This window comes from Eubalaena glacialis, chromosome 1 (assembly GCF_028564815.1).
Source record: "Eubalaena glacialis isolate mEubGla1 chromosome 1, mEubGla1.1.hap2.+ XY, whole genome shotgun sequence".
In the NCBI taxonomy this organism is placed as follows: Eukaryota; Metazoa; Chordata; class Mammalia; order Artiodactyla; family Balaenidae; genus Eubalaena; species Eubalaena glacialis.
The window spans coordinates 91,864,475-91,878,782 of record NC_083716.1 but is presented as its reverse complement, the minus strand read 5'-3'; the positions used below and the strand labels follow the sequence as shown (position 1 = coordinate 91,878,782).

The following is a 14,308-nucleotide window of genomic DNA, read 5'->3' as shown; positions in this document are numbered from 1 at the left end:
GACGCTCCAGGCCCGTCGGCGCTTGGCGCCCCGCCGCAGATCCCGCTCGACGCTCACAGGGACGCGGCCCCGGAGGCTTCAGGGCCCGGCGGCCGCGGTCCCTTGGGCATCCCCCCCTGCCCGCCCACGCGGAGTTAGGCGCAGCCCGGCCACGGCCGGGCCGGCCCTCCGGCCGGGCAGCAGCTGGCCCGAAGCCACTGGGAGCCACCATGGAGTGGGCACGGCCCCTTAGCCCCAGCAAGGCCCCCCCTTGCCCCCACGCCGCCCGCCGAGCACAGGACCCCGGCCCTGGTGGCCGGCAGGCCCGGAGAAGCGGCCCCGGCCCCCGCCCCCGCTCCCGCCCCCGGCCGTGGCGAAACGGCGGAGGGGGGGGCTTTTTCCGGAGGGAGCTGTGGAGAGACACACGGGCAGACAGGGGGCTGCGGCGCGGCTGGGCTCCGGTGGGGGCGGCCAAGTGCAGGTCGAGGGCCTCGCGGGCCGCACGGACGGCACCCCGGCCTGCGGCGGAGTCTGGGTCCGGGCCAGCCACCACGGGAGCGGCTGGGGTGGCGGCTGCCTTCCAGGGCCGCATTCTGGCCGCATGTCCAGCCAGCTCGGCGGGGAGCGATCCCTCCGGCGCGCTGTGTTGGGAGGGACGTGAGGAGGTGAGGCCTGCAGCGGTGCTCAGCGGGGGCGGAGGCGGCCTCGGCCGCGGGCCACTAAATGTCAAGGCGGAGCGGGAGGCAAAAAAGCCTACAGCACTCGGTATTCCCATGTGGTCTCCCATCCAGGTACGAAACAGGCCAGACCCTGATTAGCTTCCGAGATCAGACGAGGTGTGGTGCGTTCAGGGAGGTGTGGCCGTAGAATGCAGCGGGGGCCACGGTGTGCCTCTTGAGGCTTAGCTTCGCTGGTGCTGGCGACTCACCGCCAGCCCGGCAGCCAACCCTCTCCGGCGCGGCCCTGCCGTCCGCCCAGGCAAGCGACAGGAGGCCTCGAGGGCCCGGGGGTGGTGGAGTTGTGGGCGACTTCGCAGCTCAGGTCAGGCGGGACCCTCCAGGCCTGTAGGCGCTTGGCCCTCCGCCCCAGAGCCGCTCAACGCTCACAGGACTTGGCCCCGGAGGCTTAAGGGCCTGTGGCCCTCGGTCCCTTGTGCATTCCCCACCCTGTCAATCCACACAGTGCTAGGCGCAGCCCAGCCACGGCCTGGCCGGCCCTCCTGCCCGACGGCAGTCGGCCCTTAACCCACTGGGAGCCACCATTGAGCCGGCACGGCCCCTTAGCCCCAGCAAGGCCACCCTTGCCCCCACGCCACCCGCCGAGCACAGGACCCGGCGCCTGGTGTCTAGCCAGCCCAGCGAACCGGTCCCAGCCCCCGCCCCCGCTCCCGCCCCCGGCCGTGGCGAAACGGCGGAGCGTGGGCTTTTTCCGGAGGGAGCTGTGGAGATACACACGGGCAGACAGGGGGCTGCGGCGCGGCTGGGCTCCGGTGGGGGCGGCCAAGTGCAGGTCGAGGGCTTCGTGGGCCGCACGGACGGCACCCCGGCCTGCGGCGGAGTCTGGGTCCGGGCCAGCCACCACGGGAGCGGCTGGGGTGGCGGCTGCCTTCCAGGGCCGCCTTCTGGCCGCCTGGCCGGCCAGGCCGGCGCGGAGCGCCCCCTCTGGCGCGCTGTGGTGGGAGGGGCCGGAGGAGGTGGGGCCTGCAGCGCTGCTCGGCGGGGGCGGGGGCGGCGGCGGAGGCGGCGGGCGACTAAAGGAGAAGGCGGAGCGGGAGGCAAAAAGCCTACAGCACCCGGTATTCCCAGGCGGTCTCCCATCCAAGTACTAACCAGGCCCGACCCTGCTTAGCTTCCGCGATCAGACGAGATGGGGCACGTTCAGGGTGGTATGGCCTTAGAGGGCAGCCGGGGCCACGGGGTGCCTCTTGAGGCTTTGCTTCGCTGGTGCTGGCGACTTGCTCCCTGCTCGGCGGTCAGCCCTCTTCAGCAAGGCCCTGCCGCCCGCCCAGGCTGGCGACAGGAGGCCTCAGGGACCCAGGGGTTGCATAGTCAAGGGCGACCTCGCAGCTCAGGTCAGGCGGGATCCTCCAGGCCCGTAGGTGCTTGGCGCTCCGCCCCAGGTCCCGCTTGATGCTCACAAGGACGTGGCCCCGGAGGCTTAATGTCCCTTGGCCCTAGGTCCCTCGGGCATTACCAACCCTGTCCACTCACGCAGTGCTAGGCACAACCTAGCCGTGGCCGGGCCGGCCCTCCTGCCCGACGGCAGTTGCCCCGAATCCACTGGGAGCCACCATTGTGTTGGCATGGCCCATTACAGCCAGCAAGGCCACACTTGCATCCACGCCAACTGCCGAGCACTGTTCCCGGTGCCTAGTGGTCGGCCGGTTCGGAGAACGAGTCCTGGCCCACGACCCCGCTCCCGCACTCGGCCGTGGCGAAACGGCGGAGGGGGGGCTTTTTCCGGAGGGAGCTGTGGAGAGACACACCGGCAGATAGGTGGCTGCGCCGGGGCTGGGCGCTAGTGGGGGCGGCCAGGTGCAGGTCAAGGGGCTCGCGGGCCGCACGGCCGGCACCCGGGCCTGAGGCGGAGTCTGGGTTCAGGCCAGCCACCCCGGGAGCGGCTGGGATGCGGCTGCCTTCCAGGGCCGCCTTCTGGCCGCCTGGCCGGCCAGGCAGGCGGAGAGCGCCCCCTCTGGCGCGCTGTGGTGGGAGGGGCCGGAGGAGGTGGGGCCTGCAGCGGTGCCCGGCGGGGGCGGGGGCGGGGGCGGGGGCGGAGGCGGCGGGCGACTAAAGGAGAAGGCGGAGCGGGAGGCAAAAAGCCTACAGCACCCGGTATTCCCAGGCGGTCTCCCATCCAAGTACTAACCAGGCCCGACCCTGCTTAGCTTCCGAGATCAGACGAGATCGGGCGCGTTCAGGGTGGTATGGCCGTAGACGCAGGAGGGGCCCGCGCGGTGCCTCTTGAGGCCCAGCTTCGCTGGCGCCTGCGCCTTACCGCCATGCCGGCGGCCAGCCCTCTCCGGCAGGGCCCTGCCGCCCGCCCAGGCAGGCGACAGGAGGCCTCGGGGACCCGGGGGTGGCGGAGTGGTGGGCCACCTCGCAGCCCAGGGCGGGCGGGACGCTCCAGGCCCGTCGGCGCTTGGCGCCCCGCCGCAGATCCCGCTCGACGCTCACAGGGACGCGGCCCCGGAGGCTTCAGGGCCCGGCGGCCGCGGTCCCTTGGGCATCCCCCCCTGCCCGCCCACGCGGAGTTAGGCGCAGCCCGGCCACGGCCGGGCCGGCCCTCCGGCCGGGCAGCAGCTGGCCCGAAGCCACTGGGAGCCACCATGGAGTGGGCACGGCCCCTTAGCCCCAGCAAGGCCCCCCCTTGCCCCCACGCCGCCCGCCGAGCACAGGACCCCGGCCCTGGTGGCCGGCAGGCCCGGAGAAGCGGCCCCGGCCCCCGCCCCCGCTCCCGCCCCCGGCCGTGGCGAAACGGCGGAGGGGGGGGCTTTTTCCGGAGGGAGCTGTGGAGAGACACACGGGCAGACAGGGGGCTGCGGCGCGGCTGGGCTCCGGTGGGGGCGGCCAAGTGCAGGTCGAGGGCCTCGCGGGCCGCACGGACGGCACCCCGGCCTGCGGCGGAGTCTGGGTCCGGGCCAGCCACCACGGGAGCGGCTGGGGTGGCGGCTGCCTTCCAGGGCCGCATTCTGGCCGCATGTCCAGCCAGCTCGGCGGGGAGCGATCCCTCCGGCGCGCTGTGTTGGGAGGGACGTGAGGAGGTGAGGCCTGCAGCGGTGCTCAGCGGGGGCGGAGGCGGCCTCGGCCGCGGGCCACTAAATGTCAAGGCGGAGCGGGAGGCAAAAAAGCCTACAGCACTCGGTATTCCCATGTGGTCTCCCATCCAGGTACGAAACAGGCCAGACCCTGATTAGCTTCCGAGATCAGACGAGGTGTGGTGCGTTCAGGGAGGTGTGGCCGTAGAATGCAGCGGGGGCCACGGTGTGCCTCTTGAGGCTTAGCTTCGCTGGTGCTGGCGACTCACCGCCAGCCCGGCAGCCAACCCTCTCCGGCGCGGCCCTGCCGTCCGCCCAGGCAAGCGACAGGAGGCCTCGAGGGCCCGGGGGTGGTGGAGTTGTGGGCGACTTCGCAGCTCAGGTCAGGCGGGACCCTCCAGGCCTGTAGGCGCTTGGCCCTCCGCCCCAGAGCCGCTCAACGCTCACAGGACTTGGCCCCGGAGGCTTAAGGGCCTGTGGCCCTCGGTCCCTTGTGCATTCCCCACCCTGTCAATCCACACAGTGCTAGGCGCAGCCCAGCCACGGCCTGGCCGGCCCTCCTGCCCGACGGCAGTCGGCCCTTAACCCACTGGGAGCCACCATTGAGCCGGCACGGCCCCTTAGCCCCAGCAAGGCCACCCTTGCCCCCACGCCACCCGCCGAGCACAGGACCCGGCGCCTGGTGTCTAGCCAGCCCAGCGAACCGGTCCCAGCCCCCGCCCCCGCTCCCGCCCCCGGCCGTGGCGAAACGGCGGAGCGTGGGCTTTTTCCGGAGGGAGCTGTGGAGATACACACGGGCAGACAGGGGGCTGCGGCGCGGCTGGGCTCCGGTGGGGGCGGCCAAGTGCAGGTCGAGGGCTTCGTGGGCCGCACGGACGGCACCCCGGCCTGCGGCGGAGTCTGGGTCCGGGCCAGCCACCACGGGAGCGGCTGGGGTGGCGGCTGCCTTCCAGGGCCGCCTTCTGGCCGCCTGGCCGGCCAGGCCGGCGCGGAGCGCCCCCTCTGGCGCGCTGTGGTGGGAGGGGCCGGAGGAGGTGGGGCCTGCAGCGCTGCTCGGCGGGGGCGGGGGCGGCGGCGGAGGCGGCGGGCGACTAAAGGAGAAGGCGGAGCGGGAGGCAAAAAGCCTACAGCACCCGGTATTCCCAGGCGGTCTCCCATCCAAGTACTAACCAGGCCCGACCCTGCTTAGCTTCCGCGATCAGACGAGATGGGGCACGTTCAGGGTGGTATGGCCTTAGAGGGCAGCCGGGGCCACGGGGTGCCTCTTGAGGCTTTGCTTCGCTGGTGCTGGCGACTTGCTCCCTGCTCGGCGGTCAGCCCTCTTCAGCAAGGCCCTGCCGCCCGCCCAGGCTGGCGACAGGAGGCCTCAGGGACCCAGGGGTTGCATAGTCAAGGGCGACCTCGCAGCTCAGGTCAGGCGGGATCCTCCAGGCCCGTAGGTGCTTGGCGCTCCGCCCCAGGTCCCGCTTGATGCTCACAAGGACGTGGCCCCGGAGGCTTAATGTCCCTTGGCCCTAGGTCCCTCGGGCATTACCAACCCTGTCCACTCACGCAGTGCTAGGCACAACCTAGCCGTGGCCGGGCCGGCCCTCCTGCCCGACGGCAGTTGCCCCGAATCCACTGGGAGCCACCATTGTGTTGGCATGGCCCATTACAGCCAGCAAGGCCACACTTGCATCCACGCCAACTGCCGAGCACTGTTCCCGGTGCCTAGTGGTCGGCCGGTTCGGAGAACGAGTCCTGGCCCACGACCCCGCTCCCGCACTCGGCCGTGGCGAAACGGCGGAGGGGGGGCTTTTTCCGGAGGGAGCTGTGGAGAGACACACCGGCAGATAGGTGGCTGCGCCGGGGCTGGGCGCTAGTGGGGGCGGCCAGGTGCAGGTCAAGGGGCTCGCGGGCCGCACGGCCGGCACCCGGGCCTGAGGCGGAGTCTGGGTTCAGGCCAGCCACCCCGGGAGCGGCTGGGATGCGGCTGCCTTCCAGGGCCGCCTTCTGGCCGCCTGGCCGGCCAGGCAGGCGGAGAGCGCCCCCTCTGGCGCGCTGTGGTGGGAGGGGCCGGAGGAGGTGGGGCCTGCAGCGGTGCCCGGCGGGGGCGGGGGCGGGGGCGGGGGCGGAGGCGGCGGGCGACTAAAGGAGAAGGCGGAGCGGGAGGCAAAAAGCCTACAGCACCCGGTATTCCCAGGCGGTCTCCCATCCAAGTACTAACCAGGCCCGACCCTGCTTAGCTTCCGAGATCAGACGAGATCGGGCGCGTTCAGGGTGGTATGGCCGTAGACGCAGGAGGGGCCCGCGCGGTGCCTCTTGAGGCCCAGCTTCGCTGGCGCCTGCGCCTTACCGCCATGCCGGCGGCCAGCCCTCTCCGGCAGGGCCCTGCCGCCCGCCCAGGCAGGCGACAGGAGGCCTCGGGGACCCGGGGGTGGCGGAGTGGTGGGCCACCTCGCAGCCCAGGGCGGGCGGGACGCTCCAGGCCCGTCGGCGCTTGGCGCCCCGCCGCAGATCCCGCTCGACGCTCACAGGGACGCGGCCCCGGAGGCTTCAGGGCCCGGCGGCCGCGGTCCCTTGGGCATCCCCCCCTGCCCGCCCACGCGGAGTTAGGCGCAGCCCGGCCACGGCCGGGCCGGCCCTCCGGCCGGGCAGCAGCTGGCCCGAAGCCACTGGGAGCCACCATGGAGTGGGCACGGCCCCTTAGCCCCAGCAAGGCCCCCCCTTGCCCCCACGCCGCCCGCCGAGCACAGGACCCCGGCCCTGGTGGCCGGCAGGCCCGGAGAAGCGGCCCCGGCCCCCGCCCCCGCTCCCGCCCCCGGCCGTGGCGAAACGGCGGAGGGGGGGGCTTTTTCCGGAGGGAGCTGTGGAGAGACACACGGGCAGACAGGGGGCTGCGGCGCGGCTGGGCTCCGGTGGGGGCGGCCAAGTGCAGGTCGAGGGCCTCGCGGGCCGCACGGACGGCACCCCGGCCTGCGGCGGAGTCTGGGTCCGGGCCAGCCACCACGGGAGCGGCTGGGGTGGCGGCTGCCTTCCAGGGCCGCATTCTGGCCGCATGTCCAGCCAGCTCGGCGGGGAGCGATCCCTCCGGCGCGCTGTGTTGGGAGGGACGTGAGGAGGTGAGGCCTGCAGCGGTGCTCAGCGGGGGCGGAGGCGGCCTCGGCCGCGGGCCACTAAATGTCAAGGCGGAGCGGGAGGCAAAAAAGCCTACAGCACTCGGTATTCCCATGTGGTCTCCCATCCAGGTACGAAACAGGCCAGACCCTGATTAGCTTCCGAGATCAGACGAGGTGTGGTGCGTTCAGGGAGGTGTGGCCGTAGAATGCAGCGGGGGCCACGGTGTGCCTCTTGAGGCTTAGCTTCGCTGGTGCTGGCGACTCACCGCCAGCCCGGCAGCCAACCCTCTCCGGCGCGGCCCTGCCGTCCGCCCAGGCAAGCGACAGGAGGCCTCGAGGGCCCGGGGGTGGTGGAGTTGTGGGCGACTTCGCAGCTCAGGTCAGGCGGGACCCTCCAGGCCTGTAGGCGCTTGGCCCTCCGCCCCAGAGCCGCTCAACGCTCACAGGACTTGGCCCCGGAGGCTTAAGGGCCTGTGGCCCTCGGTCCCTTGTGCATTCCCCACCCTGTCAATCCACACAGTGCTAGGCGCAGCCCAGCCACGGCCTGGCCGGCCCTCCTGCCCGACGGCAGTCGGCCCTTAACCCACTGGGAGCCACCATTGAGCCGGCACGGCCCCTTAGCCCCAGCAAGGCCACCCTTGCCCCCACGCCACCCGCCGAGCACAGGACCCGGCGCCTGGTGTCTAGCCAGCCCAGCGAACCGGTCCCAGCCCCCGCCCCCGCTCCCGCCCCCGGCCGTGGCGAAACGGCGGAGCGTGGGCTTTTTCCGGAGGGAGCTGTGGAGATACACACGGGCAGACAGGGGGCTGCGGCGCGGCTGGGCTCCGGTGGGGGCGGCCAAGTGCAGGTCGAGGGCTTCGTGGGCCGCACGGACGGCACCCCGGCCTGCGGCGGAGTCTGGGTCCGGGCCAGCCACCACGGGAGCGGCTGGGGTGGCGGCTGCCTTCCAGGGCCGCCTTCTGGCCGCCTGGCCGGCCAGGCCGGCGCGGAGCGCCCCCTCTGGCGCGCTGTGGTGGGAGGGGCCGGAGGAGGTGGGGCCTGCAGCGCTGCTCGGCGGGGGCGGGGGCGGCGGCGGAGGCGGCGGGCGACTAAAGGAGAAGGCGGAGCGGGAGGCAAAAAGCCTACAGCACCCGGTATTCCCAGGCGGTCTCCCATCCAAGTACTAACCAGGCCCGACCCTGCTTAGCTTCCGCGATCAGACGAGATGGGGCACGTTCAGGGTGGTATGGCCTTAGAGGGCAGCCGGGGCCACGGGGTGCCTCTTGAGGCTTTGCTTCGCTGGTGCTGGCGACTTGCTCCCTGCTCGGCGGTCAGCCCTCTTCAGCAAGGCCCTGCCGCCCGCCCAGGCTGGCGACAGGAGGCCTCAGGGACCCAGGGGTTGCATAGTCAAGGGCGACCTCGCAGCTCAGGTCAGGCGGGATCCTCCAGGCCCGTAGGTGCTTGGCGCTCCGCCCCAGGTCCCGCTTGATGCTCACAAGGACGTGGCCCCGGAGGCTTAATGTCCCTTGGCCCTAGGTCCCTCGGGCATTACCAACCCTGTCCACTCACGCAGTGCTAGGCACAACCTAGCCGTGGCCGGGCCGGCCCTCCTGCCCGACGGCAGTTGCCCCGAATCCACTGGGAGCCACCATTGTGTTGGCATGGCCCATTACAGCCAGCAAGGCCACACTTGCATCCACGCCAACTGCCGAGCACTGTTCCCGGTGCCTAGTGGTCGGCCGGTTCGGAGAACGAGTCCTGGCCCACGACCCCGCTCCCGCACTCGGCCGTGGCGAAACGGCGGAGGGGGGGCTTTTTCCGGAGGGAGCTGTGGAGAGACACACCGGCAGATAGGTGGCTGCGCCGGGGCTGGGCGCTAGTGGGGGCGGCCAGGTGCAGGTCAAGGGGCTCGCGGGCCGCACGGCCGGCACCCGGGCCTGAGGCGGAGTCTGGGTTCAGGCCAGCCACCCCGGGAGCGGCTGGGATGCGGCTGCCTTCCAGGGCCGCCTTCTGGCCGCCTGGCCGGCCAGGCAGGCGGAGAGCGCCCCCTCTGGCGCGCTGTGGTGGGAGGGGCCGGAGGAGGTGGGGCCTGCAGCGGTGCCCGGCGGGGGCGGGGGCGGGGGCGGGGGCGGAGGCGGCGGGCGACTAAAGGAGAAGGCGGAGCGGGAGGCAAAAAGCCTACAGCACCCGGTATTCCCAGGCGGTCTCCCATCCAAGTACTAACCAGGCCCGACCCTGCTTAGCTTCCGAGATCAGACGAGATCGGGCGCGTTCAGGGTGGTATGGCCGTAGACGCAGGAGGGGCCCGCGCGGTGCCTCTTGAGGCCCAGCTTCGCTGGCGCCTGCGCCTTACCGCCATGCCGGCGGCCAGCCCTCTCCGGCAGGGCCCTGCCGCCCGCCCAGGCAGGCGACAGGAGGCCTCGGGGACCCGGGGGTGGCGGAGTGGTGGGCCACCTCGCAGCCCAGGGCGGGCGGGACGCTCCAGGCCCGTCGGCGCTTGGCGCCCCGCCGCAGATCCCGCTCGACGCTCACAGGGACGCGGCCCCGGAGGCTTCAGGGCCCGGCGGCCGCGGTCCCTTGGGCATCCCCCCCTGCCCGCCCACGCGGAGTTAGGCGCAGCCTGGCCACGGCCGGGCCGGCCCTCCGGCCGGGCAGCAGCTGGCCCGAAGCCACTGGGAGCCACCATGGAGTGGGCACGGCCCCTTAGCCCCAGCAAGGCCCCCCCTTGCCCCCACGCCGCCCGCCGAGCACAGGACCCCGGCCCTGGTGGCCGGCAGGCCCGGAGAAGCGGCCCCGGCCCCCGCCCCCGCTCCCGCCCCCGGCCGTGGCGAAACGGCGGAGGGGGGGGCTTTTTCCGGAGGGAGCTGTGGAGAGACACACGGGCAGACAGGGGGCTGCGGCGCGGCTGGGCTCCGGTGGGGGCGGCCAAGTGCAGGTCGAGGGCCTCGCGGGCCGCACGGACGGCACCCCGGCCTGCGGCGGAGTCTGGGTCCGGGCCAGCCACCACGGGAGCGGCTGGGGTGGCGGCTGCCTTCCAGGGCCGCATTCTGGCCGCATGTCCAGCCAGCTCGGCGGGGAGCGATCCCTCCGGCGCGCTGTGTTGGGAGGGACGTGAGGAGGTGAGGCCTGCAGCGGTGCTCAGCGGGGGCGGAGGCGGCCTCGGCCGCGGGCCACTAAATGTCAAGGCGGAGCGGGAGGCAAAAAAGCCTACAGCACTCGGTATTCCCATGTGGTCTCCCATCCAGGTACGAAACAGGCCAGACCCTGATTAGCTTCCGAGATCAGACGAGGTGTGGTGCGTTCAGGGAGGTGTGGCCGTAGAATGCAGCGGGGGCCACGGTGTGCCTCTTGAGGCTTAGCTTCGCTGGTGCTGGCGACTCACCGCCAGCCCGGCAGCCAACCCTCTCCGGCGCGGCCCTGCCGTCCGCCCAGGCAAGCGACAGGAGGCCTCGAGGGCCCGGGGGTGGTGGAGTTGTGGGCGACTTCGCAGCTCAGGTCAGGCGGGACCCTCCAGGCCTGTAGGCGCTTGGCCCTCCGCCCCAGAGCCGCTCAACGCTCACAGGACTTGGCCCCGGAGGCTTAAGGGCCTGTGGCCCTCGGTCCCTTGTGCATTCCCCACCCTGTCAATCCACACAGTGCTAGGCGCAGCCCAGCCACGGCCTGGCCGGCCCTCCTGCCCGACGGCAGTCGGCCCTTAACCCACTGGGAGCCACCATTGAGCCGGCACGGCCCCTTAGCCCCAGCAAGGCCACCCTTGCCCCCACGCCACCCGCCGAGCACAGGACCCGGCGCCTGGTGTCTAGCCAGCCCAGCGAACCGGTCCCAGCCCCCGCCCCCGCTCCCGCCCCCGGCCGTGGCGAAACGGCGGAGCGTGGGCTTTTTCCGGAGGGAGCTGTGGAGATACACACGGGCAGACAGGGGGCTGCGGCGCGGCTGGGCTCCGGTGGGGGCGGCCAAGTGCAGGTCGAGGGCTTCGTGGGCCGCACGGACGGCACCCCGGCCTGCGGCGGAGTCTGGGTCCGGGCCAGCCACCACGGGAGCGGCTGGGGTGGCGGCTGCCTTCCAGGGCCGCCTTCTGGCCGCCTGGCCGGCCAGGCCGGCGCGGAGCGCCCCCTCTGGCGCGCTGTGGTGGGAGGGGCCGGAGGAGGTGGGGCCTGCAGCGCTGCTCGGCGGGGGCGGGGGCGGCGGCGGAGGCGGCGGGCGACTAAAGGAGAAGGCGGAGCGGGAGGCAAAAAGCCTACAGCACCCGGTATTCCCAGGCGGTCTCCCATCCAAGTACTAACCAGGCCCGACCCTGCTTAGCTTCCGCGATCAGACGAGATGGGGCACGTTCAGGGTGGTATGGCCTTAGAGGGCAGCCGGGGCCACGGGGTGCCTCTTGAGGCTTTGCTTCGCTGGTGCTGGCGACTTGCTCCCTGCTCGGCGGTCAGCCCTCTTCAGCAAGGCCCTGCCGCCCGCCCAGGCTGGCGACAGGAGGCCTCAGGGACCCAGGGGTTGCATAGTCAAGGGCGACCTCGCAGCTCAGGTCAGGCGGGATCCTCCAGGCCCGTAGGTGCTTGGCGCTCCGCCCCAGGTCCCGCTTGATGCTCACAAGGACGTGGCCCCGGAGGCTTAATGTCCCTTGGCCCTAGGTCCCTCGGGCATTACCAACCCTGTCCACTCACGCAGTGCTAGGCACAACCTAGCCGTGGCCGGGCCGGCCCTCCTGCCCGACGGCAGTTGCCCCGAATCCACTGGGAGCCACCATTGTGTTGGCATGGCCCATTACAGCCAGCAAGGCCACACTTGCATCCACGCCAACTGCCGAGCACTGTTCCCGGTGCCTAGTGGTCGGCCGGTTCGGAGAACGAGTCCTGGCCCACGACCCCGCTCCCGCACTCGGCCGTGGCGAAACGGCGGAGGGGGGGCTTTTTCCGGAGGGAGCTGTGGAGAGACACACCGGCAGATAGGTGGCTGCGCCGGGGCTGGGCGCTAGTGGGGGCGGCCAGGTGCAGGTCAAGGGGCTCGCGGGCCGCACGGCCGGCACCCGGGCCTGAGGCGGAGTCTGGGTTCAGGCCAGCCACCCCGGGAGCGGCTGGGATGCGGCTGCCTTCCAGGGCCGCCTTCTGGCCGCCTGGCCGGCCAGGCAGGCGGAGAGCGCCCCCTCTGGCGCGCTGTGGTGGGAGGGGCCGGAGGAGGTGGGGCCTGCAGCGGTGCCCGGCGGGGGCGGGGGCGGGGGCGGGGGCGGAGGCGGCGGGCGACTAAAGGAGAAGGCGGAGCGGGAGGCAAAAAGCCTACAGCACCCGGTATTCCCAGGCGGTCTCCCATCCAAGTACTAACCAGGCCCGACCCTGCTTAGCTTCCGAGATCAGACGAGATCGGGCGCGTTCAGGGTGGTATGGCCGTAGACGCAGGAGGGGCCCGCGCGGTGCCTCTTGAGGCCCAGCTTCGCTGGCGCCTGCGCCTTACCGCCATGCCGGCGGCCAGCCCTCTCCGGCAGGGCCCTGCCGCCCGCCCAGGCAGGCGACAGGAGGCCTCGGGGACCCGGGGGTGGCGGAGTGGTGGGCCACCTCGCAGCCCAGGGCGGGCGGGACGCTCCAGGCCCGTCGGCGCTTGGCGCCCCGCCGCAGATCCCGCTCGACGCTCACAGGGACGCGGCCCCGGAGGCTTCAGGGCCCGGCGGCCGCGGTCCCTTGGGCATCCCCCCCTGCCCGCCCACGCGGAGTTAGGCGCAGCCCGGCCACGGCCGGGCCGGCCCTCCGGCCGGGCAGCAGCTGGCCCGAAGCCACTGGGAGCCACCATGGAGTGGGCACGGCCCCTTAGCCCCAGCAAGGCCCCCCCTTGCCCCCACGCCGCCCGCCGAGCACAGGACCCCGGCCCTGGTGGCCGGCAGGCCCGGAGAAGCGGCCCCGGCCCCCGCCCCCGCTCCCGCCCCCGGCCGTGGCGAAACGGCGGAGGGGGGGGCTTTTTCCGGAGGGAGCTGTGGAGAGACACACGGGCAGACAGGGGGCTGCGGCGCGGCTGGGCTCCGGTGGGGGCGGCCAAGTGCAGGTCGAGGGCCTCGCGGGCCGCACGGACGGCACCCCGGCCTGCGGCGGAGTCTGGGTCCGGGCCAGCCACCACGGGAGCGGCTGGGGTGGCGGCTGCCTTCCAGGGCCGCATTCTGGCCGCATGTCCAGCCAGCTCGGCGGGGAGCGATCCCTCCGGCGCGCTGTGTTGGGAGGGACGTGAGGAGGTGAGGCCTGCAGCGGTGCTCAGCGGGGGCGGAGGCGGCCTCGGCCGCGGGCCACTAAATGTCAAGGCGGAGCGGGAGGCAAAAAAGCCTACAGCACTCGGTATTCCCATGTGGTCTCCCATCCAGGTACGAAACAGGCCAGACCCTGATTAGCTTCCGAGATCAGACGAGGTGTGGTGCGTTCAGGGAGGTGTGGCCGTAGAATGCAGCGGGGGCCACGGTGTGCCTCTTGAGGCTTAGCTTCGCTGGTGCTGGCGACTCACCGCCAGCCCGGCAGCCAACCCTCTCCGGCGCGGCCCTGCCGTCCGCCCAGGCAAGCGACAGGAGGCCTCGAGGGCCCGGGGGTGGTGGAGTTGTGGGCGACTTCGCAGCTCAGGTCAGGCGGGACCCTCCAGGCCTGTAGGCGCTTGGCCCTCCGCCCCAGAGCCGCTCAACGCTCACAGGACTTGGCCCCGGAGGCTTAAGGGCCTGTGGCCCTCGGTCCCTTGTGCATTCCCCACCCTGTCAATCCACACAGTGCTAGGCGCAGCCCAGCCACGGCCTGGCCGGCCCTCCTGCCCGACGGCAGTCGGCCCTTAACCCACTGGGAGCCACCATTGAGCCGGCACGGCCCCTTAGCCCCAGCAAGGCCACCCTTGCCCCCACGCCACCCGCCGAGCACAGGACCCGGCGCCTGGTGTCTAGCCAGCCCAGCGAACCGGTCCCAGCCCCCGCCCCCGCTCCCGCCCCCGGCCGTGGCGAAACGGCGGAGCGTGGGCTTTTTCCGGAGGGAGCTGTGGAGATACACACGGGCAGACAGGGGGCTGCGGCGCGGCTGGGCTCCGGTGGGGGCGGCCAAGTGCAGGTCGAGGGCTTCGTGGGCCGCACGGACGGCACCCCGGCCTGCGGCGGAGTCTGGGTCCGGGCCAGCCACCACGGGAGCGGCTGGGGTGGCGGCTGCCTTCCAGGGCCGCCTTCTGGCCGCCTGGCCGGCCAGGCCGGCGCGGAGCGCCCCCTCTGGCGCGCTGTGGTGGGAGGGGCCGGAGGAGGTGGGGCCTGCAGCGCTGCTCGGCGGGGGCGGGGGCGGCGGCGGAGGCGGCGGGCGACTAAAGGAGAAGGCGGAGCGGGAGGCAAAAAGCCTACAGCACCCGGTATTCCCAGGCGGTCTCCCATCCAAGTACTAACCAGGCCCGACCCTGCTTAGCTTCCGCGATCAGACGAGATGGGGCACGTTCAGGGTGGTATGGCCTTAGAGGGCAGCCGGGGCCACGGGGTGCCTCTTGAGGCTTTGCTTCGCTGGTGCTG

At 72.7% G+C, this 14,308-nt stretch overlaps 4 non-coding genes and 10 pseudogenes across 4 annotated transcripts; all 14 read right to left on the bottom strand.

Annotated features, from left to right (window-relative positions):
- Positions 1 to 729: 729 nt before the first annotated feature.
- LOC133074864 (5S ribosomal RNA) lies at positions 730 to 848 on the bottom strand (annotated as a pseudogene).
- A 911-nt stretch (positions 849 to 1,759) lies between these two features.
- Positions 1,760 to 1,878, bottom strand: LOC133105176 (5S ribosomal RNA; annotated as a pseudogene).
- Positions 1,879 to 2,795: 917 nt separating this feature from the next.
- LOC133078163 (5S ribosomal RNA) lies at positions 2,796 to 2,914 on the bottom strand. Its single transcript, XR_009697840.1, has one exon. It is a non-coding gene; the product is annotated as a 5S ribosomal RNA (ribosomal RNA).
- Positions 2,915 to 3,824: 910 nt separating this feature from the next.
- LOC133074853 (5S ribosomal RNA) lies at positions 3,825 to 3,943 on the bottom strand (annotated as a pseudogene).
- A 911-nt stretch (positions 3,944 to 4,854) lies between these two features.
- Positions 4,855 to 4,973, bottom strand: LOC133105169 (5S ribosomal RNA; annotated as a pseudogene).
- Positions 4,974 to 5,890: 917 nt separating this feature from the next.
- Positions 5,891 to 6,009, bottom strand: LOC133077550 (5S ribosomal RNA). Its single transcript, XR_009697780.1, has one exon. It is a non-coding gene; the product is annotated as a 5S ribosomal RNA (ribosomal RNA).
- A 910-nt stretch (positions 6,010 to 6,919) lies between these two features.
- On the bottom strand, positions 6,920 to 7,038 carry LOC133074831 (5S ribosomal RNA; annotated as a pseudogene).
- A 911-nt stretch (positions 7,039 to 7,949) lies between these two features.
- On the bottom strand, positions 7,950 to 8,068 carry LOC133105164 (5S ribosomal RNA; annotated as a pseudogene).
- A 917-nt stretch (positions 8,069 to 8,985) lies between these two features.
- On the bottom strand, positions 8,986 to 9,104 carry LOC133076938 (5S ribosomal RNA). Its single transcript, XR_009697645.1, has one exon. It is a non-coding gene; the product is annotated as a 5S ribosomal RNA (ribosomal RNA).
- A 910-nt stretch (positions 9,105 to 10,014) lies between these two features.
- Positions 10,015 to 10,133, bottom strand: LOC133074825 (5S ribosomal RNA; annotated as a pseudogene).
- A 911-nt stretch (positions 10,134 to 11,044) lies between these two features.
- Positions 11,045 to 11,163, bottom strand: LOC133105158 (5S ribosomal RNA; annotated as a pseudogene).
- Positions 11,164 to 12,080: 917 nt separating this feature from the next.
- Positions 12,081 to 12,199, bottom strand: LOC133076336 (5S ribosomal RNA). Its single transcript, XR_009697526.1, has one exon. It is a non-coding gene; the product is annotated as a 5S ribosomal RNA (ribosomal RNA).
- A 910-nt stretch (positions 12,200 to 13,109) lies between these two features.
- LOC133074821 (5S ribosomal RNA) lies at positions 13,110 to 13,228 on the bottom strand (annotated as a pseudogene).
- A 911-nt stretch (positions 13,229 to 14,139) lies between these two features.
- LOC133105151 (5S ribosomal RNA) lies at positions 14,140 to 14,258 on the bottom strand (annotated as a pseudogene).
- Between the last annotated feature and the right edge of the window lie 50 nt (positions 14,259 to 14,308).